Source organism: Corvus kubaryi, unplaced genomic scaffold, assembly GCF_017639235.1.
Source record: "Corvus kubaryi isolate FWS band 111438036 unplaced genomic scaffold, C.kubaryi_AGA036_p1.0 133, whole genome shotgun sequence".
Taxonomy (NCBI): Eukaryota; Metazoa; Chordata; class Aves; order Passeriformes; family Corvidae; genus Corvus; species Corvus kubaryi.
Window position 1 is genome coordinate 16,260,881 of NW_024580667.1, and position 26,660 is coordinate 16,287,540.

A 26,660-nucleotide genomic window follows, 5' to 3' on the forward strand; every position below is an offset into this window, starting at 1 on the left:
AACTGAGTGTGGGTTGATTACAAAACACATTCTTCAAAGGTGTAAAGTGAATGGCGTAAATAGAATAGGGGCTGTTTGTGACACTGGATTTAAAAAAAAGAATAGCCCACACCCCACGTAGAACATAGGTCACTGATTTTAATGGTTTCATTTTTTTGCTAATACTAGAAATCAGTTTTTATCCCATACAACTAATTCATTTTTGATGGCACATTCTGCTGGTTTTTTAGTAAAATGCAGTACCCATCCTATCCTGTAAGTTGTGCATATTGTATGTGAAAAGGTGTCTGCACTTCCAGAAAAGATATGCAACAGTTTTGTCTTTATAATGTTTGAGTTCTTACATAATCTTTTGCTTTGTTCCCATGTGAAACTCTGAAACTGTCCTAAGAATCCCCTTCTTAAAGCCCTGAAATCAAATATAAGGTTTTGGTGTAAATCCTTTATAATCCTTATAATAATTTTGTAAGTTTTGAACTTTTTACTACGTCCTCTTCACCAGGGTAGTTTACCCCTGATGGTCTAATTACTTTGAAAAAGTACATTTATGTTTTCTTTGAATGCATCCTGGAGAGGATTCTCCTAGATTTAAAGCAGTAAAAGGTCTTCATATACCACACACTTATTTCAAGTGACAAATGTCCCCTGAGCTATGCTTGGGGAACAGGAGACAAGCATTCCTGTTAAATGCTCTTAATGCACCTCACTCTCTGCATTGCAGCTGCTTCAAGCCGATGTGCAAGTGGGCAGTACTAGACCATCACTGGGGTGTCGCTCACTTGTCACTCACATTGGCTAGAGAGGAGTGTTGGACTTACCCTTATGTAACAGGTTACATTGACCCCTGGAGATGGTTGGTGTTGTACATTAAAACATATAACTGGATCCTCCCACCTGAGGACATGGACCAGGCAAGAGCAAAGTTGGATCTGGATAAAGTGCAGTAGTGGTTTAAATCAAGTTTTCCCTCCATCCATGCCTTGCTTCTGACCTACACAGTACCAATATTTGCAAACTCCTTTCTTTGTTGCACTCGTGAGAAAAATCATTATTGTCTTTAAATGGGAAAACAAATAAATACACATTTTGGATCTTTTCATTCTTTCCCTGTGACATAGCCAGTGCTGAAGCCTATCATAAGTTTAAAGGAAATATATTTTTGGAAGCCTTTAATTAAATTCTGGGGAAAACATCATTGTAACTTTTTTTTCTGTAATTCAATTCAATAAGACTGCTTGTACTGCTAAGGGTTTTCTCAATAGTGACTAATTTTTTCATTGGTAGATAAAGCCATTGCAGAAGCAAATTCATGATATTGGGACTTTACTTCAGGCATCAGATTTGCCTGATTGTTCCCTAAGATCAAAAGACAGATTTCCATTAAGAGCAGAACAGAGCAACTGACAGGCTTCTGAACTGATCTCAAGTTAGAAGCCTTCTCCACTTTGGAGAAGATTGGCTGGTATCGATATGGAGGCTTGCACTTCTCCGCTTTTTTCTTTTTTTTTTAACTCAAGAAATTTGGAACTAGATGTTCTTCAAGGTCCCTTCCAACCCAAACAATTCTATAATTCTATGAAAGGTGTAACTCAACTCAAAGGGCAATGGCACGTCAAATTTGAGATTTTTGATTTTGCCTTTTCTTTGTTTATTTTAATGAATGCCACCGAGGGGCAGCAAATAGCAGCTGATCTCGTTAAAAACAAAACAAAGCAAAACATTTTTTTTTTTTCTTCGAAGTTGCATTTGCACTGCATTTGCAGTGTTATCTTGCATGAGGAACACAGCTTCGGGAATGGGGAAACCACTCTCCCCGAAGAAGGGAAAGCAGACAATGAACTGAGGCTAGGGATGATTAAACATTTGCCACTGAAACAAATAAAGCTTTGCAACAAAACATTTCCATAGCCTACACATCCACACACATTTCTGTTCCTTCCAACAGACAGGCACTTGCCCTTAATGCAAGAGGGTATTTTACTTCCTGCTCATGTCATTATGTAATTTCCCTTTTAATCTGACATGAGGAAATCGGTGCTTCTGGAGACGGGATACTGCCACTTTACCGGGCGGCTGTCGAGCGTTCCTGCGTCACTCTGATGTTGCACTAATTTCAACTGGGCATTTACATATCCTTACTGAAGTCCTGGGAGTCTGTTAAGCTTCGAGCAGACCCAGAGCAGTTACATGAGAATGGGAATAATCTCTCACACCGCAAATTGACTTCCCTCTTTGTAGCCCTAGACACAGTTTCCAGCTGCTTTCAGTCTTTTAAACCGTTGAAAGCTTTCCTAATCCTCGTGTAGGCAGCAGCCTTTATGTGCTCTGCCTCCCTCCCCTTCCTCCTGATTGGCGGGGCTATTCCATGGCCCAGCTCAGCCAACTACTCCATCCCTGGGCTGCGGTTTGAAATCAGAGTCAGGCGGACAGTTGCCTCCCCGCTGCCGACTTTTCATAGGCTGGGGAAAGAAGGTTGGGAAACTTGACATTGTCCTAGGACTCCCCCCAGCAAAGAATAAAAAGGGTGGGGAAATAATAGACAGGGAAGAGGAGGGAGGGAAACTTGCTTACTGTGGGAAACTTGATGGATTTCTGCCCTGCCGACAGCAGCGCGGTGTGAGCAGCCCCTGGCCGGCTGGATGGATGATGGGAATCTCACCATGAGGCAGGTAAGGAGCCACTGCCCGCCGGCTCCGGGTACTACCAGTCTCACTCCCTGCGGAGCTCGACTGCTTTTTTTTTTTTTTCCCTTCCTCTGTTTTTCTCTTATAATTGTAAGTTTCCGGGATGGGAAAAAAAAAATATTCTTTTTTTTCTTTTTTCCCCCCTGATTCTCCCAGTAGGCAGGGATGCCATGCAAGTCATGGTACGTTTTAGATTTGTAGGGAGCATGGAAGCGGTTTGCGAGCTATGTAAATCAATTCCAGTTTGCCATGGTTTAAGTGCATTGTGTAGGCTGTCTCGCAGCCCTGCTTGTGACATGCGAAGGGAAAGAACTTGCTGTGTTATAAGCCTAAATATGCCAATAATTCAGCCCAGGGATAATTTATTAAACAGCTCTGCATGAGTTCCTTGCCTGCGAGGGCTTTAATCTTCTGATTGTTTTAAAATGTAGTAGTTTCAAGCTGTCTTGCAGCTTCACAAAAGTACTTTAAGATGGGTTTTCTAGAGATTTTTTTTTCTAAGATTATTCAAATGAGGGTTTTTTTCGAGACCTCTGTTCACCTGAGGAGACAAAAGGAGCTTTTATTTTCATTCTCACAGTTATAAGGCACAGTGACAAAACATTTTTGATTCTTGTTGTTCATAGTTTACAGCAACAATGTACACTTAGAAGAGCCCTGTGGGACGAAGAAAAACTGGCTGTATCTTAAGAATGAATCAAAGATCTGTCCCAGTTTAAAAAGCCAGTCCACTTCCGAAACTTGCTCATAATTGTTATTTTCTGGGTAGGCAGTGGGTAAATATGAGGAAATGAGAAGTTTTCTAGGTTTTCTGTGTGGGTGTCATTCATTCAAGTTCTCAGGGGGACTTTTATAGCACATGTCCAGGAAATGCATGCGTGAGGATTTTGCACCTGTAGTGCAAATGGAACATTTGTTTTATGCTCGCTTTCTGAAACCATGGTGGGAAATCCCAGTTTCCCTGCCAGTTTTCTCAAAGTTACAGGAGGTGAGGAAGGGTGAAGAAAGAGAAAATATAGGTGATAGGAAGAGGAAAGGTATTTCTTGCTCCCACTAGCAAAAACACCACATTTTATAACTCTTTAAAGAGAAGGGAATTCTTGTCCTTGCAAAGCACAATGAAGGGCATTTTTTATACTCAAGTTGGTCAGCTGGATGCACGTAGTCATCAGAAATCATTATCGCCACAAGAGGGTACTTTGGCACAGGGGGTTACCAGTGAGGAGTGTGAAAGAAGCAGAAATGTTACAGGACGGCAAAAATGAAGTGTAAAATACTCTGTGGAACGTGCACTTTACTCTCCTGAAGTATTTCTACCTAAAGAATAGATTTCATGGGTAATGAAGATTCATAGGTGGTGGGTTAAAAGAGCAAGGCAAATAAGTCTAATAGAGTTTGGGGCGGGGGAGGGGGGAATGCTAAGGCACACACGTACCCTCCAGAAGAGGAGGAGGGATGGGGGAGACATTCCATCCTAAAGAGAGGTGCAGGCACAGGCGGGCTCGTTCTTGCCGGGCCCGGCCCGTCCCGGTGGGTGTGCGCTCCCGCCCCGCTCCCGCCCCGCTCCCGCAGGAGCGCAGCGAGGGGGACGCGCTCCAAGGGGCCCCCGTGCTCCTCGGGGGAGCGCCCGCCTGAGCCGCGGCCAGGGTTTGTTTAAACACCTGCCTCCGAGTGTGGTTTCTCTCTCCCGTGCCAAGGGAGCAGTTTGGGAGTATTTCTCTGGGTTCGGTTGGTTTGCTGTGCACAAATATTTTCAGTTTGGCAGGGAAAGTCTGTGGGCACTGTTAGGGCCCGAGGGACAAAATCCAGGGAGCTGATGTCAAGGTGGTGCTGAGCTACTGTGTGCATCAGCCCCTGTCAGCAGAGCTCGTGGTTTGGTGGGAACTGAAGGTTGTGATGGGCTATGGACTAACCATATAGAATGTTTAGGAAATCCATTACACTTAGAAGCAGGCAAGTCATGTGCAGCTGGAGCTCTCATTCCTGCTTCTAGTTGGAAATTGCTAGGGGAAAGAGGAACATGCAGAGGGCAACTTTTCCATGGCCCTCCTAGTCAGAGCAACAGAGAGCTCTTTTTTACCTACTCTTCCACCCTACAGTCATCTTTCCCTATCTGTCCTGCTGCTTTCTCTGTCCTTCCCTTGTGCTCCCTTCCTCATCCTTACACCAGCTGGGAGGGAGTGGGTTAACTTCTTCATCTTCTCAGGCTCTGGGAGTGAGTGCTCCCATTTTGAGAGGCTCTTGGTGGGAGCTATAGCTCAATTTGGTGTTGCAGAGTTAACCATCAAGTACATAGGCACGTGGCAATGTACTGCAGGTGTTGGAATGAAACCATGTACTGTGCTGATGACTGATCTGACCCAAGGGCAACCCACAACGACTGAACAATAGCACATGGAAAGAGAATTACACTAATTTCCCCAGTGGAAGTGGAAAAATTACTGTAGAAATGTAATATGCAGCCTGTTGATAAGATTCAACCTACCTTACTACTGTGCCAGTCCAATAGTCTCCAGCAGGTCTCAGGGGCTGGTGTAAATATTGCATTGAGATTTGTAAACGAGACAGTAGAAAAAAGCAGCCATTTTTAACTGATCATTGAAAACCTCAGCAAGAGGTGTCTTCTTGCTGTGTCATAGAATAACCTCACACATAAGGTCCAGCAACCAAAATAGGAGCATTTCTATCCTATCTGGGAAACTATGCTGATCACAATGTACTGGGAAAAGTTTAAGCATTCACAGGAAATATACACATTTGTGTGTGCTATACGACTAGTGTTAGGAAGCAGAAGTGCAATTTTTAAAGGTATCTAACATGGTTGCAAGAAAAAAAAAGAACTAACAGACAAGAAAAAACCTTTGCAAGTAACACTTTTTTTTTTTTGCTTTTCAGAGTACTGAGTTCAGTTTATTATTTATAAAGTAAGGAAATTTGCAAGTGATGGAAACTCTTAAAGGGGTGCTCAACCTTTATGAAGGTAGTGGAGTTTTTGTGGCTGGACACAGTTATGTGGCTGGATTCCCTGAGTTTGCTGCAGAACTGGAGAGGGCACTGTGGGCTCTGTTTTGTTTCCTAAGCCTACTTCACAGAAAACCAAATGTTTGATGAATTTTAATACTTCATTTTCATTCCCTTTCAACCACAACGTATCCCTGAAGTGCAGCTCGCAGGATTGTCATTGAAAAAAAACGCAGCTCCTTATTTTGGCCTCTTCCTATTGAAGTACCATTGACTTTGATCGAGGCAGTCTTGAGTCTTGAGGCCTTTGTCACATAAAGACGTTCAACTGTTAACTGACAGGCCACCTAAAAATGAAAAACTGTGTTTCTAAGGCGCATGAAACCATTACAATTACTTATCATGTCTGCAGTCATATGGCTTTTAGTGTGCATATAATTCACCAAGTGAATAAAGGCTGTATACCATTTCAGTGCAAAACATATGCAAAATTCAAAATCACTCCCTTTCCTTTCAGCTGTTTAAGTTCTTAGCATGTGTTTCTTATTTCCTATTTTCTTTTGCATACCTTTTAAAATTCTTAATGCATTCCTGTGTAGAAAATCTGTATTCTTAGCCTGAAGTTCTGTAATCCTTTGCCTGGCACTAGGAAATTATCTTATAGAGTTCATCCTGGGATGTTTTGTTGTTTGTTTGGCCTGTAAGGGAAGAAACAACATCTTGAAGAATGCTGTCCTTTTTTTGTGTGTATCATGCAGAATAAAGAAAACAAATGTCCAGAGTCCTCAGGCGGGGAGTGTATCAGTTAATTAGTGGCTGGACATTGCTCGGTAGGAAGCCTGGCAAGGATTTCTTGTGCATGTGTGTTGTCTGCTCCCTTTGATCACTTGTGTGGTAAATAGACATGCAGGGTAGCTATAGCAACATGTGCTGTAGGTTGGTGGGAACAGAGGGGATGGGATCCCCTGACAAAGGGTAGTTTGTTAGAGTGGTTGGTTATGATTAGAAAAAGGTGGCACCAGTCAGGGCATTTAAAAACACCAGTTTTGCAAAACGTAAATGGATGTTATCAGTTTCAAAGTAATGGTTGTTTCTGTAGCTCTGCAAGAGTAGATCATGTGGAAGATTGGTGAGGAAGGGGGAGGGATAATAAAAAGCAGAAGCATAACCCGTTTACACTCCTGAATGCAAAAATATTCATTCTGGATGTGCTTTTTCTCATGGTGTTGCACTATCTATGCAGTTTGCAAAAGAAGCATTTCTAGGAGCCAGTTTGCTGCAGATGATGCTACCAATAGTTGTGTTTTTAAAATACGGCTTCAGGAGGCAGTGATGATAATGTGATTTTAAGTAGTGCATCTGATCCATTACCTTTCCCTGATTTCTAAGAGTTCTGTCTACAACTTGCTATCCCTGTTCCTATTTCAGCAGCCTACCTGTAGAGGTCAGACTTGAAGCTCTCAAAATCTTCCCACGATAGAATTTCAACCTAAGGCCATAAAAATACATATCCATAGTCACTTTCCTCATTAACTTTATGTGGAATACTTTTAAAATAATGTTGGCTTTTCAGTGTCAGGTTATTAAGTAACACCACGTTCTGCATTGATGGAAGCCTGAAATACATAAAAATTCAGCTTCATTTCACGTCTTGAACAGAACCCAACCTAAAGCTTCCATTAGCACCTAAATTATTTGAATGTGTATCTCCGTCTCTATGATCCCTACTAGGCCTCCTACCTTTGATGAGATCTGTCTCCAGCTCCCTCCCTCCAGCCTGACCAGCCCTCTGCTGTGCTGGCTGCCGGCTTCCCACTGCTGCCTGGTCTCAGGGCTTCCCCACTGGCAAGGGACAGGGAAGCAGGCAGTGCCACAGAGGGTTTCAACAGCTTCTGAGCACAGCAAAAAATTGTCAGACCTCAGAGTCCCTCCACAGAATAGCACGAGAGGTAAGGGATCTGCTGGAGGCTCGGGTCAAGGAAAATGAAATGCTGGGAACAAGGAGCTTGTGGTGGTAAATGCTCAGGGAATATGCTGAAGCTCAAAAAATGCTTCAGCATTTGTAGAAACAGTTTTATTTGTCTGTGGGTGAAGTCTGAGCTGAGAGAAAGGAGCAGACCTGTATTCACATACAGCTGTATTAATTGCCTTTTGGGTGTGTGCTGGAGTTTGTTTGAACTGAATTTCAGACTTCGTAAGGTATTTCGTTCTTTAGCTTGTTTTTGGTTCAAAGTCTTTATTACAGTCATGCAGCTTAGAGCTTGTAATGCTTTAGCAAGCTGTAAGGAATTGCTGTATATTCCTGAGATCCCTGGCTTGCAGTGCAGAATCCAGCCTGCCTGAAAGCTGGGAAAAGGGCTAAAGGCTGGGAAGCTGATTTTGATCTCTTTTCTAAACAGTAAAAATAGTTCTTAATTCTTCAAAATTCTTCCTCATTTGTTGCCATGTAACAGTTGTTTATCATTAGTATTTATATCTTCCCAGGGGGATGTGGGAGGAGAGAAAAGCTGGCAAAGAGGCAATATTTGTTTGGCCCAAAAGTTTTATCAACTTTGTTGCTTGCATAAGTGTTGAGATAACTGGGTGCAAGAACGATTTTGAGATAGTAAAACAAATAAAAGAAAGTCCAGGTTTCCTTCCTATAAAAGGAATAAAAGGACAGTAAATGAGGAGATCCATAGGGCTGATAGGATTTTTTTATTGTAGTGTGATAGTCTTTAAGGAAAATATTTATGGAGGAATATTTTATGCCCCAGAAAGGAGCTGGTGACATGCTATAACAGTCGCTCCACATTTTGGGACAGGGAGGCCAACATATTTCTCATGCCTTTGGTGGCAAAAACATCTTCCCATTACTCTTCACCCATGCTGCCTTGTGCTGCCTGTGCACCTGTGGGGCCCCAGCCTCCCCCCAGCACCCAGTGTCCGAGCAGGTGCCCATGACTAACAGCATTAGCTCATCTCTTTGGTCTGCAGGTATTTCATTACTGAACAGCTGCAGCAGCTCAGAGAGACTCCCCTCCCCACAGACACCCCAGAGTGGTAGGGCACGCTCATTTGTGATTCTGGCAAGCTGACGAACTTTGTAGACTCAGGTGAAGTGAGAGCTTGCTTAGATAAGACCACCCCTCCCCTCCCCCCCGGTTTTTTAAACCTTTATTGGAGGCACTAGCCAAGACTGATGTTTTCTTTTAAAAAAACCTGAGAAATCAGTATTTTTTAGCAAAATTGTTCTCAAAAAAATTCTATTCTTTTTTCAGTAGTTATCCCATATGGAAATATGATTCCTTTTGGTTTTTTCATTTTGTTTTGGTGGTTTGGGTTTTTGTTTGGGGTGGAGTTTTCTTGGTTGTTTTGGTTTGGTTTTTTTTTTAATTTGGCTTGTTTTGTGTATTTTGGGGATTTTTCTTTCTGAGAGGTAACTGGAGACATAAAAAAATATAAAAGAAGAAGAAAAGAAAAGGAAAAGAGAAACACTACACATTTTCATACATTTGTATTTAGAATTTTAGTTGCCAAATCCAGCCACTCCATCATAAGAACAGCCAGCGTCCCAGTTTCAAAGAACTCTTCATCACCAAGCAAGCTTCAAAAGTTTTGATTTTATCATTGGATTGTACCGGTCTTCTCTCCCTAAGATTATACCCTTATTGCAAAATCGATGTATTTTACACGGCATATGTACACTCTATTGATTTCTCCTTTGTGGACCACCAAGGTCTGCCTCTGTCTCCTGCCCCCGCTTTTTTTCCTCCTTTGTAACCAGATCTGGCTCCCTGGGTAGTGAGGTCTCAAGCCCTCAGCCTGGTCTCTGGTTCCACCTCAGTTCTGGAAGCAAGGATACAGACAGATTTCTCTCTTACTACTCATATTCCTGTTCCTGATGGAATTGCAAGAGGCTGTAGGCAGAAGCCTACGCAAATCTGTTAATAATCTCACTGAAAAATACCTGTGTTGTAAACCTGATGTGCAGAGGAACAACAAGAGTAGGGGAAGGGAAAGCTGCCCTGAGCAAGGAAAAGGACTGTTCCTTTCAGGGCAGCGCATGTGGATAAAGCTCTTGGGCAGGGAGATATCACTGTCAAACACAGACCAGGTTTGTCCATGTGATACTCGAGAGATGTATTCCTTGGTTATGCCTTGTATCAAATGCCGTCGATACTAGCATGCATTTCCTCACTGACAGGTTTTGAACAAATTACAAAGCTCAAGTTTTGACTATACAGGTCAAAATTTACCATATCCCTCTGTTGCCTTTCCCTGGTCTTAAACTTAAGAACTAAACACCATTTAAGGGAAAAGGGGTTTTTACCTCGGTATTTATTTAAGGACCTTAGGTGCGTGGCTTCGTCCAGGTGGAACGGGCCAAAATGCACAATAGGTCGCATATACAATTTATGGACCTTGCAAATTAGAATATCTATCAAAGATTCCCAATGAGAATCTTAAATGAATAGCACAATATCCCCCCATCCCGAGGAATTCCTGCCTGGACGGGCTTATCTTAGTTTACAGGATGTGTTCTACAGAGGACCTTGGTTTCTCAGGATAGCATAGGACTTTCTGGCCCCAGCTGTGAGGCCTCCAGGATGTTTCGTCTCCTGGTTTAACGGAATATTAGGACTATGCTAAATTATCAGGCTTAAGGCATTACAGGTATGCATGTTAAAAGCACTGAGGATACATAAAAGCTATATAAAAGGTGTATAAAAGAAAAGGCAAAAAATCACTATGGCATCACCACCAGCACCTATTGAAATGGGTAAAGGGTTAATGACTTAATTTCTAACTGGAAAACCTCAGAATTATAATTTAGACAGAGATTTCAAACTGGGATTTGAACAGTTCAAAAGTGCACTGTATTGTTTTGGTCTAATTAACACAACATGGTGATAAGACATTAAAGCAGAGTGACAATACTATACATTGATAACAGGGGACATTAATGCCTGGAGACAGAGTCTACATTGTAAAAATCTGAAAAAAAAGAGCTTATTATATTAGATAGGTCAATGTGATTTGACCTAGTTTTGCTTTGCTGCTTGGAAATTATGTCAGTATTAGTTATGTCATCTCCTTGGATGAGCAATTTAACATCCTTTTTGCATTGCAGTGTTGTCCTAATATTTTATATATTTACTTGCTCTCTAAAAGGATCCTTCAGGCTAATTCTAGAGATCTGGGAAAAACTGATACAAAACAAAAACCTCCTGAAACCAGTTTCCCTTTTATACGTGTCCTCGGTGCAACAAAAAGGAGTGAATTTAGTCACAGCAAAATTATAGCTCTGAATTCTGAAAAGTATCTTGTCCCTTTTGTATTTAAAACTCAATAAAGTTCACAAATACAAAATGACTGTGCTAACTCATATAGCCACGTACACCTTCCCCATAAAGGTTTTTAATTGCTAAAACCCAGCATTTTTATCTTTACCTAGACACTTAAGTAAAATAGAGTGGCTTAAAGGAACCACACTATATACTTCCCTGAAAGGTAAAGTCTCATTAAAAAGTCGTCAGTATTTCTCTGGGAAAAACTGAGGTGTTTTTTTAAGTCTTCAACAAAATCACAAGCTCTTTTCTTCCTGTTTATACTGGTTTTTTCCTCTGCTACCATTTGACTTGTAAGGCAAGACTTTGCATTTGCCAGTGCTCACATTGTGGTACATCAGGGAACAGCCAGGGGATTAGATGTTACTGTTCTTTGCTCTAATGGAAAAAAATTGCTGTTACAGTATTTTGGTAAATGTTAGCTAAGGAAAGCTCCATCTCTTCCTTAACTTTACCTATCTCCTCACAGCTATGCCCCTTACTGTGTTTAACAAATGTAGGGTATTGCAAGGTTGCACCTTTTGCTTCTTACATTTCTTGATCCAAAATGGGCAGCTCTGAAGCCGGATTTTGCTTCTGCTGAAGTCAGTGTTATTGGGGAGGTCAGGTGGATCCCCCCTTCAAAATACTCTTTTATTGTTGTTCAAATACATCTGTGAGTAAATTTGCACATTTGTGACAAATACTGAACAGATCAGGTGATAGTGAAAGCAAAATCAGGCTTTCTTTCCCAGTTTTTTTTTTACAATTTTTATTTTAATTCATATTGTCTCAAATAATAAGAAAATTGTTCCTGAGTTTTAGCATGAGCTTGTTCCTTTCAGTTTCAAAATAATTTGATGAGCTAAGTAAGAGTTGTACAAGTTCCTCTTGTACATTTCCTCTGTAACATTTCTGCACAAATACATCTAATCTTCAAAAAGTCCTGCTTACTCCGAATTTGCAGCTTAAAAAAATTTTAAAATTGTAATAGCTATCTGAATTCTTTGAGCATATTTCAGATGCAAATGCTCTTGCATCCCTTGTTAACCAGCTTAATTGGAACAAAAGCCCAATATGAATGAGTGTTCAGAGGTGCTTCTTCTTTGTTGTAACATTTGCTCTTGATCCCTAATTAAGCCTTGTTACTGAAGGTTAAAAAATGCTCCAACAATTTAACTCTCCTTGAATGTCTTGACTGCAAGAGAAGCTGTCAGGGGAGAATTCTGCTATTGCTTCCCATGTGCCTCCTTCTTTTAAACAGAACTAATGTGTAAACTGCTTATGAAGGATTAGCAACGACTGGAAATAAATATCACATATCCCCAGAGCAGTAAAAGCATGAGGAGGATGATGACTGTGGGCTGACAACACAATTCACATAGCTAGGATGACTGTGCATGGTTAGGGATTCGTGGAAAGTTCTCACAGTACTCTGGAGACATCTGGCCAACCTTCTCTTCAGCGCAGGTCACTACAGCAATTTCCTCAAACAATACTGAGCACTTCCAGTGCTCGAGAGTCCACTGCATTCCTGGGCAGACTGTTCCAGTCTTCAGTTGCTCTCATGAGGAAGATTTTTTTTTTTCCTTCAATTTAGACAGAATTTCTTTTGCAGCACCTCATGCCCACTGCCTCTTGTTCTGTCAGCAGGTATCCTTGTCAAGAGAGTAGCTCCATTTCCTCTATAACTGACTTTTTAGATATTCAAGGAGTGTGATTAGATCCCCTTTGAACCTTCTGTTCTCTAGTCTGAGCAAACCTGTTTCCTTCAGCCTTTCTTCACATGTGAAGTACTCCAACCCCCTAATAGTCCCAGTGGCCTCTGCTGGACCCTTCTCAACTTCTCCAGCTGAGGGGCCACAAGTGGTCACGGTATTCCAGGTGTGACCTTGTAAGCAGACTGAAATAGCCATATTTCTTGGTTTACTGACTGCACTCTGACTGGTGCAGCCCAGGAGGCTGCTGGCCGCCTTCCCTGCTGGGACACACCACTGGCTCCCATTCAGCTCACAGCCTGCCACTTTCCTCAGGTCCCTTTCAGCAGAGCTGCTCCTTCAGCTCATCAGTCCCCAGATTGTGCTGCTGCTGGGGATTAATGCTTTCCAAGAGCAGAACATTACATTTCTCTTTGTTTAAGCTTCCATTATAGCTTAGTTGATAATGTTACTTTACAGCCTCCAAGAGGGACTTCCTGGCCAGCATAACAAAACAAAAACAAGCCCCCAGATTTTCCCTGGTTAACTTTATCTTATTGCATGATTGTTCACAAAGGGCTTTAGTTATTTCACAAGCATCATCTGTCTTTCTGGACCAGAACTCCTGCGGTATTAGATCATGGATTTTGTCTAATTTGTCTATTTCCATGATGTTTTTTATTGTGTGTTTCTATGAATTTATACCTCTAAATATTGTAGAAGAGTTAGCTTTAGGAAGACAGATGGTGTCATTTTGGTCTTGAAAATCTGGAAACTGTTACTGGAGAAAACGGGTTTGTGGAGAAATGTACTTTATTTCCCCATTTGTCTTGAGCTGATGATGCAGGTATGCACCAAAAGAGACTAATAACCAATGGTGCTGATTTTTTGCCTAACTTTCCCTTGAGTTTTCAGACTAATTCCAGTACACTTTCTTAGTCCAATGATTTTTTTTTAGCTCTTTGTATTGAGCCTTGTTGACCCCCACCATGGCACTGCTCTAGGTTTTCTATTACTGCCTCCTCACTACTCTCTCCCCAGTTTTTTGGCATTCTGCTCCTTCCCCAGATATCTGGACAACACCATACCTCTCAGAATTGTAAGGTAAATGCAGGGGAAGGAGAGGGGAAATGGTGTCTCAATCCCTCTCCTTTTTCAAATGTGCATTTAACCTCATCAGGGAGGTAGAACTCCTGGCACTGTCAGTGTAAAGCTGGATGTTTGATCATGACAAAGAAAACTGATTTGTCCTTTCTCTTCCTGTCCTTGTAGCAGTGAACTGGAATTGCAATTTTTTCTTGAAAAATCCTAAAATAGAAAATCTATTTTAGCCTTTCTGGACATCTTTTGGCAGATGTTTGTGCCATTGGTTGGTGCTATTCCAAGGGATGTCTAGGTGTGTTTGCTTTTTTAAGGTACTTGAGGTAAGAGAAGGGGAGGAGAAAGGAAGGAAAGAGGAGGTCTGGCTGTTTGTGTGCTATTCCTACAAAATAGCAGGGGAAGCAACTCTACTTTTCTTGAGAGCAGTACATTTTAAAATATCAGGGTGCATTCCTGAGACTAGACTAGGTTACTCAGAAAATAAAGTACAGAAGAGAGGGACAGAGAGAGGCCCAGAGGGAAAACAACTATGTGGGAGAGGAGGCCAGGAGGAGACTTTAGAAAAGGAAAAGATTAACGGTCTCTCTTCTTCAAATTGCATTATGAAAGCAGAGCAGGCAGTCTTTGTCCAGAAACTGAGAAAGAATATTGTTTGAAAATCTTGAGGATGAAAACAGGATTTTTTAGTGGTACAAAGTCAGAACTTGCCTTGCTAAGCACAAATGAAAGAGAGAGAAATAGTACAGAAATTTCAAAAACTGGAGACAAAGAGAAGGAAGGTAGAAGACAGAAAGGTAAAAAGGATAAAGAAGGCCTCTGAAGGCTTACAAAGGGGGTTAAACACTTACAACCTCCATTGAAACTGTCTGGCCTTTCTCTTCTTGAAAGAACCATTCCCAGTTGCACGTGTTCTTCATATTTGCATCGCAGTGTAAAGGTGTAATGAGATGGTCAATGGAGTTTAGTTTTATAAATCATCTGGAAAACTATTTTCCTAGCAAGCTTTCCTTTGCAGTGTCTTTTTAAAATTTGTAGGAGAATTCTGGGGTGTTGGGTATTTTAACGTCTGTAAAAGAAACTAAAATATAAGGCTTAGTCTTTTGATCAAACTGCAACGCTTCTGGCTGTTTTAGTCTTGAGGGCAAATAAATGTTCTCTACCAGCTGCTGAAATCAGATGCACATGAGGGCTAGATGTCCACATAATCCTTTAAAAAGACAAATATACAAATAACTTTAGGCATCTTCATTTCTGAAATTTGTTAGCTGCACTTCTGGGGCAGCATTAATGTAAAAAATTCTGAGAACAGTTTTTACCATAAGTTGCTGTTAAAAAAGGGCTTTTTTCCAATTGTAAGAACATTACTCCTGATGAGCTTGTAGGTCTTCCACTGTGTGAATAAAGATTCACCCTGCAGAAGTGACAATACCAAAACTTTCCCCCACAATTTCATGACTGCAGTTCCATGGGAAAAGCTGGTTTTTTGTGATAAAGACATTTGATGCTTTTATCTCAGTAAAAGGTACTATGAAAGGCATATAACCTAAGTGGTATCATGATATGGAGAGATGCACTATGCTGTACTTCTGCCAGGCGTAAGTCCAGCCATTATAGCTGAAAGGTCAATGATAATTAATTTTCCTAACTTTGGACTGTTTCATGTGGAAGTTCTGTGCAAAGACATCCTTTGGAGACTTAAAAGATGTGTTAATGTGCTATGCTGTGCAGATCCACACTAAGCAGTGCTGGGATGGCACATGCACTGCAGGAAATGAAACAAGCTTGGGGATTTGCTCATATTTACAATAGAGATTTATTTACTTAATGTGGTCTTTCTTGTGTAGGGTGAAAAGGTTGCATATGTCTTCAGGTGATAATGGACAAATTATTTGATTAATGGAGGGATTTTGCTCCAAATCAGAAGGTCAAGAATCTTTGCCCAGTGTGTGGGAAAGAATGATACTCAGAGTGATTAACACCCAGAGGAAATTTCTGAGTTTATTTTGGCTGGTCTGTAGTTGATAATTCCCCTGGCTAAAGGAATGCCCGGCTCCATGTCAATCACCATTTCCAGAGCTTAGCTTTGAATAGCAGTTACTGGTCACACATGTTGGACTTGTCAACTCTTGTTTCAGGAAGAGGATGTAAATTGGCACATAGGTAAACTACTGTATTTGGGGGTTTTGTTTCTACTTTATTGTTGTTGAAAGACTCCCATTTTTTAAAAAAGGAAATATAGGAAGGTTCTCTGTATAAATCTGTTTGCATGAATTAAGAGACTTCATGCCACACTACTTTTTCATATGGGCAGAAGTTTGACAGATAGAGGTAAGGAGAATGGGCAAAACAAATTCCCATCACTCAGAAGGGTACGAGGAACATCCACTCTCCAAATCTTATTTATAAAAATAGTGAAATGAGTCATAGAATATCAGAAAATATTTAAGGGAGATGGTATAAAAGATCAAAAACCATAAAAGCCTCCAGAATAGCTCAGAATAAGGGAATAAATTGCTAGTGTTATTACCCTAGCAGAAATTTATTTGGGGAAAATAATTGATATTCAATGATAGTAGGAAGTGGACAATGCTCATACTAAGAAAGGCTGCTCCGTAAAACAGTCTAAATCCCCAAATCTGACCTGGGAAATTTATGCCCAGACTCTAGATGTATTATCAGTTTAACATTGAGCATGTAAAATGCATAGACCACGTTTTCCAAAGATTCAGAGCATTTTATTTCAGTGGATGGAATAATTCACAGATGTTTTGCTATGCCAAATCTTGGCTGTGGTTTAAAACATCATTTCAAAGGTTTGGTACATGGTCGTATTTTTAATATTTTGCAGATTTATCTTTATCTTTTAAATGTAAATGTGCTGAGGCTGGAATCCTAGACTTGTCAGTCTGTGGCCTGTTACCTTTCTATATGTCCACACTGCAACTGAGAAAGTTATTATTCAGCTTATTTGGGTGGTGATCTCCAACTCTCCCAATCTAACAACATAGGCAGTTCTACTTTCATGTCAGCCACTATATGTCCCTTATTCACCTCAGGGGAAGGACACAGTCCAAATCAATTTGTGCTGTTAATTTTCTAATACCTGTTTATTCTTCTCTCCAGAGTGCCCAGTAGTTCAGCAAAGTCTTCCTGCAGTTAAGTGGAAAGCATGAGGGAGCAGCTCAGACGCAGAAACCACAGCAATTGCCCCAACAAAACTTAGGAACAAACACAGGAACTTCAGTCTGAAAACTGCTGTGAAAAAACAATGGAGTGAGAATTTTAAATACCTTAGTTGAACATGAGTTTATCTACCTTACTTAACTGGATTTTAGATGTCTGTGTCTAAATCTGTGGCTTATTACTTTTATCAGAGAAGGGAAGAGATGTAAAAGAAGGGGCCTGCAGTCATGCCTTTCCCAAAAATACTTGCATAACTAATCTTTATCATCTGTGCAATCTGTCTTCAAATGATGTATGGATTGACATAGAGCACTGAAACCTCCTGGTGCTGTGTTGGATATTCACTTAACTAAGGAAGAAAACTGATGGAAGGCTTTAAATAGATTGTGTTAAAAGATGTTTTGTAACAGGTTTGATCTAGGCAGAACAATACAGAATTATGAAAATAATACTGAACATTTGCTGTTCTCTGAGAAGTTAGGGTAAGTGAAGGATTACTGTGTTAGTGTTTCAGCAAGGTCTAATACAGCATGAGGAAACAGGGTGTAGAGAAAAGGCATCTTCAGTAGGTTTGGCATTTTAAAGAAAATAAAAAATCTCACACTAGCCTTAAATCAAATAGTACTCTTAGTTTGTTGTGTTCCCCCATACCCTTATTTAAAAAGATTAAAATGGAAGTGTTTGGTTTTGTAAGATAGGAATACTATTTACAAAATGAGACAGCAAAAGACTGTGCTGCCTATAAAAGACATACCTTTTAAAACCAGCTTCAACAGGCAATCCAAATGTGATAGTCCATAGATTTTTAAAGAATCTGTTTCTAGGCATTTACTTATAATTAAACATTTGCAGGAAATTCAGTGACCCATTTGATATACATGAGGGAAGGGATACCATCTGGAGGGAGCTTGACAGGCTTGAGGAGTAGACCAATGTGGACTTAATCAAGTCAGGATAATGCCCAGTATCAGTACAAACTGAGGGATGAATAGATTGAAAGCAAGGCTGAGAAGTACTTCAGGATACTGGTGGATGAGAAGCTGGACATGAACTGGCAATGTGTCTTTGCAGCTCCGATGCGCAGCTGCTTCCTGGGCTGCATCAAAAGCAGGTCAATGGAGGTGATTTTGCTTCTCTTGTCTGGTGAGACCTCACTTGGAGCACTGTATCCAGGTCTGGGGTCCTCAAAACAGGAAAAACTTGGACCTGTTAGAGCAGATCTGGAGGAGGGTCACAAAAATGATCAGGGGGATGGAGCACCTCTGCTGTGAGGACAGGCTGAGAGAATTGGGATTGCTCAGCCTGGAATAAGAAGGCTCAGAGAAGACTTTATTGTGGCCTTTCAATAAATTAAAGGGGGCCTACAAGATACCTGAAGAGGGTCTCTTTTACAAGGGTGTGTGGTGATAGGACAAGGAGCAACAGTTTTAAATTGTAAGAGGGTGGATTTAGGTTGGTTATAAGGAAGAAATTTTTTATAAGGAGGGTGAGATACTCAAACAGGTTGTCCAGAGAAGCTGTGGATATTCCATCATTAGAAGTGTTCAAGGTCAGGCTGGATGGGGCTTTGAGCAATGTCATCTATTGATGTTGGTACCCATAGCAGGGGTGTTGGACTGCTTGATCTTTGGTTTGGGTTGAAAAGACTTTCATTCTATGATTCTAAGATTTTTTTTTTCCTTTTTTTTTTAATTTAGGTTCATGTTTTAAGCAATGTTATGAGATTCTCTCTTTTAATAAGGCATTCTAATCTTAATTAAACGATGCGTGACTGCATTCCAGGAAGTGTACTGATTTAACTGAAAATTCTCTGGATATACTGCACTTTTGTGATGGGAGTCTTCTAACAATATAGTCACTGACAATGGGGATACCTATGTCTTAGCCCATTTTCTACTGGCTTCTTTTGTAGTCCGTGGATATAGGTACTTCAGCAATAGGACTTTTCTTTGCTCTAAAACCATACAAAACTATAAGATAATTTGCTTCCTTGAAATGCCTGTTGAGTAGGAAAAGATCCCAGGATTACAAGGATCTTGTCATCTGTAGACTCCTGTATTTTGGACACCTCTACTTCATCAGATGAACTGAAATTTAGCAACATTTAGAGGGGGCTTTGTTTTACCTGACATCTATCATAGCCCATTCAAAGATGGCTGTATAAAATATGCAGCAAAGTCTTGCTTTATGTTGTTTTTCTGATCTAAAGTCAGGTGAGATGAATTTCAGACTTTATAGAGAGGGCAACCAGCTAAGGTTAGCAGAGTGGTAGTGCAGTCTCCTGGCAGCTAGGGATTTCTTCACCAGAATTCACACTACAGCTCTTTTTAAGTGCTCAATGGTATTTAGTCACAGTGAACTGAGTGACAGCACAAACTGACAATTTAATTTCAAAAATGTTGACTTCAGAAGCATTTCTCCCATCCAGAATGTAATTATGGTTGAGACCTGTATTACACCCTGGAGAAATCCTAATGGGAACCTTACCTGTGGAAGGAAATGTTGTTTCTTCATACAACACATTTTTATCTTCATAAACCAGGACTGCAGTCATGAATATCTCATATCTTTTTCCACTCATTCCCATTATTTTACATTTTCATGTATACCCTATTTCTGAAACTCCACATTTCCCACTTCCCAATCTTGCCCACACTTAAACTCTTGGTCAGATTTTCCTGAAGGTGAGAAGCTTTTGGCATGCTCAGTGCCTGTGTACACATTAAGAAGTCATGCTGGACCAGTTAACTAACAGAAGATCAGGAGAATGAAATGGTTGATGAAAGGAACCCAATATCCAGACTATGCACGTTTTGCTCCCATACTGTACTCCTTATAGTCAGGGCCTGAGGACTTCATTAGCAGCAGAAGGTCATTTTTAAGTGCTCATCTAGAGCTCATCATCTGTGCTTTGTCTGAGAGGATGAGACTTCAGGCACTCCAGCATTAGTCAGAGATATGAATCCAAGCCTGATTAATGGAGAGGATTGGGAGGTTGCTTAAAAGTGTTCTCATGACCTGAACTAAAGCACTACCAGGAAGACATACAGCAAGCACAGTTTCTGCTTTACAAGGGCACAGATATCCTTGAATTAGCATTTGTACTGCTCATTTCCCTAATGCAGCTTTCCCAGCCAGGCTCCTCCTGAGTGATGGTGCTAACAATGCAGATACAACTAATGAGCAAGCCATGCTCAGAGGCTCACAGTGCACAATGGTGTGACTGTCCCTCAAGTGAGGAGGTTAAGTTATACACGAGTGAACTTGGGTATTCTGAGCACCGTAAAAATGATGAAGGGGAGGCTTAGCAGGAGGAAGATGGGTTTGGGTCAGGTTGGGAGAGAGGAGTACTAAACAGTGTTATAGTGCTAATCCTTTTAACTTCCTCTCTGGGCTTTGTTGCCAGACCCCTGTTGGGGCCTGATTATTCAGACTTTGCTCTGTCTTCCCAGGCATCCGTTTTGAGCAGAGCTGTTTCTTTCCATGGTTAACAGGGAGCTGAACTGCAAAAGGCAGCTAGTGTTTCTTCAAGGTGGGGAACAGGTTTTTACTGTTAAAACATTGTAACTCAACCAAAGTTGTGGAATATCTGCTGACCAAGCATATGAATGTGTTTAGGACGTTACACTGCTCAGAAGTATGGGAGTATTGTATCTGTGTTGCATTAATTCTTATCTCGGCTAACCATGGAAAGATCTCTTCTATAGAAAAGCTCAGGAGTACATAAAGGCACTGTTGTTTCTTGGAGTTAGTGAAGCTATGAAACGCATGAACTTTACCCCTTGTCTCTACAAAAGATTTGCCAGTTCTATGAATTTTTAATCCATGGGAAGTTTTTGTTGCCCTCGGCTGCTGGGTTTCAATGGCTAAAACTCTTTTTGAAGTTTTGCTTGACTGCTATTTTCTTTATAGCCTCCAAACTGACACCTTATGTTTTTCCTGCATTCATAACACTGAGAAAAAGATGAACAAGTGTTGCCTGTTCAACCAACCATATATCACCCGATCTGTTTGGCCGCTTGAATGTAGTGATTAAATGCCCGTAATTCCAAGAAATACTAAAATGTTTTTAGCAGTTTGATGTTTTAAAATCCAGGAATAAAAAGGCAGATATTATGCTCCATGAAGGAATAGTACATACAAAGTGGGGGTAGGGCGCAAGAAAATTGGAACTGTTTCCTGTGTAATGAGCCATGCATGGCAAAGACTCTAAGGAATGGCTGGCAGCAAAGAGCTACCTACAGCAATGTAATCATTTAATGTTCCATTAAGGCCTCATTATTTTAGAATTTATACAAATTCATGCTGCAGGAAAATATGAAGCCTGTTGTACAACTCTGTTAAGGAAAAAAAATCAAACTTTGAAGAACAAGGCTATCATTTAGAAGAACTGCATCCATCAAATTCTGATTTTTAACTGAGTATTTTGGAGATGAAAGGGAGAGAAATTTGATGCAGGAAGGAGATGGCAGCATACTGAGCACTGGAAATGTCACAGCGCACATGGGCACTTACAAATGGCACCTTTCGGCTATGTGACTGTAGCTTCATTTTCGTTTACTCAAGATGATGGGCAGAAAGAACACCTTATATTTTCAAGGTCACTAGAAACATATTAAATGGATCTGTTTTTTAAAGACTACTGAGAACTTACTTCTCAAAAACTGGATATATAAAAAACATATATTGTCACATCTTTTTTTGAAAATAAAAGATATAACAGTAAGAAAGTGAAAAAATTAATTTGCCTTCAATTTTCCCATCTGTATTAAAAACCAGTATCATAATCAAAACGATTCCAAGATACATCCTGTCTATTGAGTCAGAAAAAAACCCAAAAGATCCCAATTTGAGAGCTCAGATATGTCTCTGCATCTATATTTTCTTCTCTAAGGAAAACTGTGGCTTGTGTCAGACAATTTATTCCCCACTTCCCACTTGGAAATGCAACCTTACTATTAGTTTAATTGTCAGACATGGTCCTAACTTAACATACATCAGGTAAAACCCACCAAAAATCCTTATGTCCAGATTTCTGTCCATAGTGGTGTGTCCAGCTTGACAGATAAAGAGGTGTCTTCAAAGAGGGGTGTGAGAGAACAGTGTTGTCAAATGCCAGATTGGCAAAAATGTGGTTTTGTTGATTACTGGAAGCATTCTCCCTAAGAGTACTTTGCTAACCAATTCGCCAACCAGTTGTCCTGAAGTCAGCCCGTTCCAGATGCTGTACTATCACAGAACTCCTTTCCACTCCCCAGGCATCTGAGAAAGGCAGATAGGAAACCTAAGGGAGGTTTGATGACATTGATCATAAACAGACACCCTTTTCCCCTATATCTTAACTACATATTTTTACAACGTCATTTTACTGGTATAAACAAATACTTGCTTCTGAAATATTTCAGTTGAAAGCAAGCCCTCGTTTTCAAATATATGAAGTAGTAGAATAAAAATATATATGTGGGAATGCCTTAAAAGATTGTGTGTTCAAAATGTTTTGTCCTGAGAACAAGCACCATTCTATGTATTGGGGATCTTTACCAAACAAGCAACTGGTCGTGAGAACTGCTATACTTCATCAGCTATAACAGGGTGATATTTATCTTCAAACTAGACAGAAGAAATCTTTTCAAGCCCTTGAGTCCAGGTCTGACTCAAAGTAAAGAAAGATATTTATCAGATAATCTCAAGTGGATGGTGAAGTATTATGCTTTGAGTGGTTTATATTCTCCTCTCTCTCTTCTATATTATTTTAAACTCTATTTTGCTTAGCATCTGAAATATAATATCCATGTTCCTGATGCAACATGAACATATGTGACATGGAGTTTGTCTTGTCTGAGTTTTTAGGGGAGGGTTGCTACACAAATGTAGCTGAAAAATTCACATCACTCACTGATTGAGGGATCAGGTCTCATATGTCTGATTTAAACAGTTCAGACCATTAGTGGTGGCACAGATATGAATAATGCTGTTCATAATACTGTCAGACACTTTTCCCTGTTACTTGTGTATAAGACCTGAATAATATAATCTACATTATTGATTTGGGTAAGTGAAAATCATTCTGGGTGTTGTGGTCAGTCACTTATTTTGAAATTTTTCACTATGTAGTTCTCATTTTAAGGATCTCTCGCACAACAGATGTTTGGGGGTTTTGTTGCTTTTTCCTTGTATGCACATAATACGAATTTTTCACACAAGTGAAAGAGGTAACGTCTAAAGATAGGCTGATAATACCATGTAGCTATTTATGTGGTTCATAATTATAAACCACTTTAATCACATTTTGATTTTGTACAAAAGATCTAGGCCACATTCCACCTAGAGACAGCTGCAAAGCCCAGTTTGACTTCATAATAAAGCACTCAGGAAGACAAGGACTGTGTTTTTCAGGTTCATGTTTTTGTGCTTTTGTTTCCAGGAAATGCTAATTCTTATGACTTCATAACCCAAGAACAATGTAATACAAAGCCATAGATCTCAATAATACATGGGGGTTTTTGTGTACTAGTCCTTCAACATTGCAAAATAACTTACAATAATATAAATGCTGAAGGGAATAGGGTTTCTTTGCTAAAGATGTTCTGTGTTCTGGGTGTGTGATAAAATCCCAGCATGAACACACAGCAAAATGAAGTATTAACTTTCTTTGCTTCCTAAAGAGTTCAAAATGTTTTGCTCCTGTGGGATTTAATGTAAGTGATGCTGGATGTTTAGTCTACAGCATTCTGTTCACTTTTGAAAAGCCTAGGTTATAATCTGATTTAGGTGACAATTGAAAGAGCTCAGTGGTCTCAGTTTAGTTCCTTTTTTATTAAATCACCATCAGACACTTAACACAGTGCTGATCTTGGCAATAACAGACTCATTTTTGAGGCATACTGGCACTAATGGAGTAAAAGAGGCATGAAGTATAAACCTGGATTTAAAAAAATGAAATCCAACACACTCCTTCCTTTTAAACAGCACAAACATTTACAGAAATTTTGCAACGACAAACCCTACCTCCTGCATGGGACACTTTTATTTTCAGAGATGATAGACTATTCTGCATTATAAATGGCAAAGATTTTGATACTGCTGGAACAAAACCCTCAGTAGGAGGAACTGCATTATGGTAAAAGTGATTTGCACTGGCTTATTAAAGATAACAGTGTAGCAGAATCTGGCCAGACAGTATATTGTTAGGTGTGGCCATTGAGTCAGAAACTATGCTAGATTAGGAAGATGCTGACTTTGATCAACATCATCAATCATCTATTTACCTCTGATCCATCCCAAAGTCTTAGTAGACATGATAGGATAGTATAAAGATCTGCAGTACTAAAATAAATAATTACTATCAATTGATCTAGGAATAAGCAAAAATGTTGCTTTAAGGAATAAAGGCAACAACAAAGACTTTCATTTTTGAAAGGAAGTTTCTCACCCTTCATTATTGCGTTCTGAAAAGAAGGGTCAGTTCTAGTTTTTTAAAAATGCTGTGCCAGTTAATTCAATTTCTGTAGTGATCTGTGGATCAAAAACTACACACTGCAGCCATCAGTGAAGGTTTTTGAAAGATACAGGCTAGACACAGCAGAAGAAAAAGGTTTTGAGTCCAGCACTTCAGGGGGCTAATATGTTTTAAAGCTACTACTCAAATGAACCATAGCTTAATCCCAGTGCTGCCAGTCAAGACAGTGATTAAAAATCACCCATTCAGGCAATTGCTTCTGGGTGTTGATGAGCCAGGTTGTGGGCGCAGAGTTAAGGGGGTGGAGAAGAGGAGGGTTTGTGAATGTATGGCTCATGTTTGACCAGCTGAATTTCAAAAGAAGGAGGGGAAAAGAGGGAAACACTCGGCTTGCCCCAGGAGGGAGGAAAAAAAGAGAGAACAAAGCTTCCTTCAGTAAACTCAGCCAGTCACACAATCATAATTTCTGAGTTCCACACAAGAGAGCTCCCCCCATCACTACTCTAAAGAGAAACCAAGATTGTGAAATCAAAAGTCAACACTGGGGAAGGGGGGAGGAGAAGGGGAAGGAAGCTTGTAAATGAGACAGGGTTTATCCTGAAATAATAACCTTAGCAGTGATAGCAGGGCTCCTGGTGAACCACTTGGTGGACTTTTTAATCTGTCTCCTTAGATGCCGAGTGTCATTTTTAAAGCCAGTTCTTTATGTCAAAGGAGATTAGCATTGGTGACAGAATAACATATTCTTGAACGTGAATATGGAGAAAAAAGTACTTTTCCCCATCTCCCATGCTGGTAATTCTGATATATTTTGATTATTCTGATATATATTGCTATATTACTTGCTTGTTTATTGTGTAGATTTGTTTGTATGCAATTACTCCTAAATTATTTTAAAAAATCAGTGTGGAGAAAAAACACTTTTTCTCTTGTTACCTAAGAAAAGAGTCACTGAGGATAGCATTAAATCTTCTTTCAACATTAAATATTTAAGTAACTGATGGCTGTGCTGCTGCCTTTTGAATTCGTGCATGGCTGCTGAAATATTTCATCTCTCAGGGTTTCTTACACATTTCATCCATGCTAATGTGAGGAAAATGTTTTGGTTTCTCATCTTTTACAGAGTATCTCATTGAATGGCTGGTACACTCAGCTCCCTGAGCAGGGAGGATTATGCCAGTGTGACCTTGGTGCCAGTGAAGCACCAAGCAAAACAGATCATCTTGAGTGCCATCGTGTAGCACATACAGGACAACTGGGGGATCTGGCACAGCCAGCATGGCTTTAGGAAAGGCAGGTCCTGACAGACCAACCTGATCTCCCTCTATGACAAGGTGACCTGCCTTGTGGATGAGGGAAAGGCTGTGGAGGTTGTTTACCAGGACTTCAGTAAAGCTTTGACACTGTTTCTCACAGTATCCTCCTAGAGAAACTGGCTGCCCATGGCATGGACAGGCGCACTCTCTTCTGGGTAAAAAAACTCTCTGTATGACCAGCCCAGAGAGTGGTGGAGAAGGGGGTTCATCCAGCTGGGGCACAATCACCAGTGACGTTTCCTGGGGCTCAGTACTGGGGACAGTTCTGATAAATGTATCAATCACCTGGAGGAGGGGATTGAGGGCACCCTCATTCAGCTTGCAGATGACACCTAGCTGGGCAGGGGTGTTGATCTACTGGAGGATGGAAAGCCTCTACAGAGAGATCTGGACAGGCTGGATTGATGGGCTGAGGCCAATGGTATGAGGTTCAACAAGACAGTGTTGAGTCCTGCATTTCAGTCCCAACAGTCTTTAGCCATGCTAGGGGAGGTTTAGGTTGGACAGGAGGATAAGGTTTTCACAGAAAGAATGATTGAGCATTGGAGTGGGCTGTCCAGGGAGGTGGTGGAGTGACCCTCCTTGGAGGTGTTTAAGAAAAGACCGGATGTGGCACTCTTTGCCATGGTCTAGTGGAAAAGATGGTGTTGGCTGATTGGTTGGACTCAATGATCTCAAAGGTCTTTTCCAGCCTAATTGATTCTGTGATTCTGTATCCTACACATCTAGGAGAGCAAAACTTGCTTTTTACACAGAGTCTTTCTCAGAATACTACTTCTGAATCTGGCCTTCCCCCTGCCTTAGAAATCATGTTATTTCATTGCTGAATTATAGATCCCTCAAGATGAGCTGGAAGCTCTTGACAGGCTCTGCTGCTACCAGCTCCTTTTCCATATCTTGTTTATGTCTTTTGTACAGGAGCTCTGCCGTGCTTCTAGTCAGGGATTTAT

The 26,660-nt window shown here is 40.5% G+C and overlaps 1 protein-coding gene across 5 annotated transcripts in view; it reads left to right on the forward strand.

The window, feature by feature from the left end:
* MID1 (midline 1) overlaps positions 1-26,660 on the forward strand; it is a 242,505-nt gene that overhangs the window by 98,658 nt on the left and 117,187 nt on the right. Inside the window, exon 1 of one of the 5 annotated variants that reach the window (XM_042037843.1) lies at positions 2,399-2,669. The exons of 2 other annotated variants lie outside the window; for them this stretch is intronic. The gene's annotated coding sequence lies outside the window, so the exon portion shown is untranslated. Of the gene's footprint in view, positions 1-2,398; positions 2,670-7,478; positions 7,595-26,660 lie in introns of those variants that run through there. 2 more of the 5 variants (XM_042037890.1, XM_042037862.1) reach the window with 2 other exon arrangements.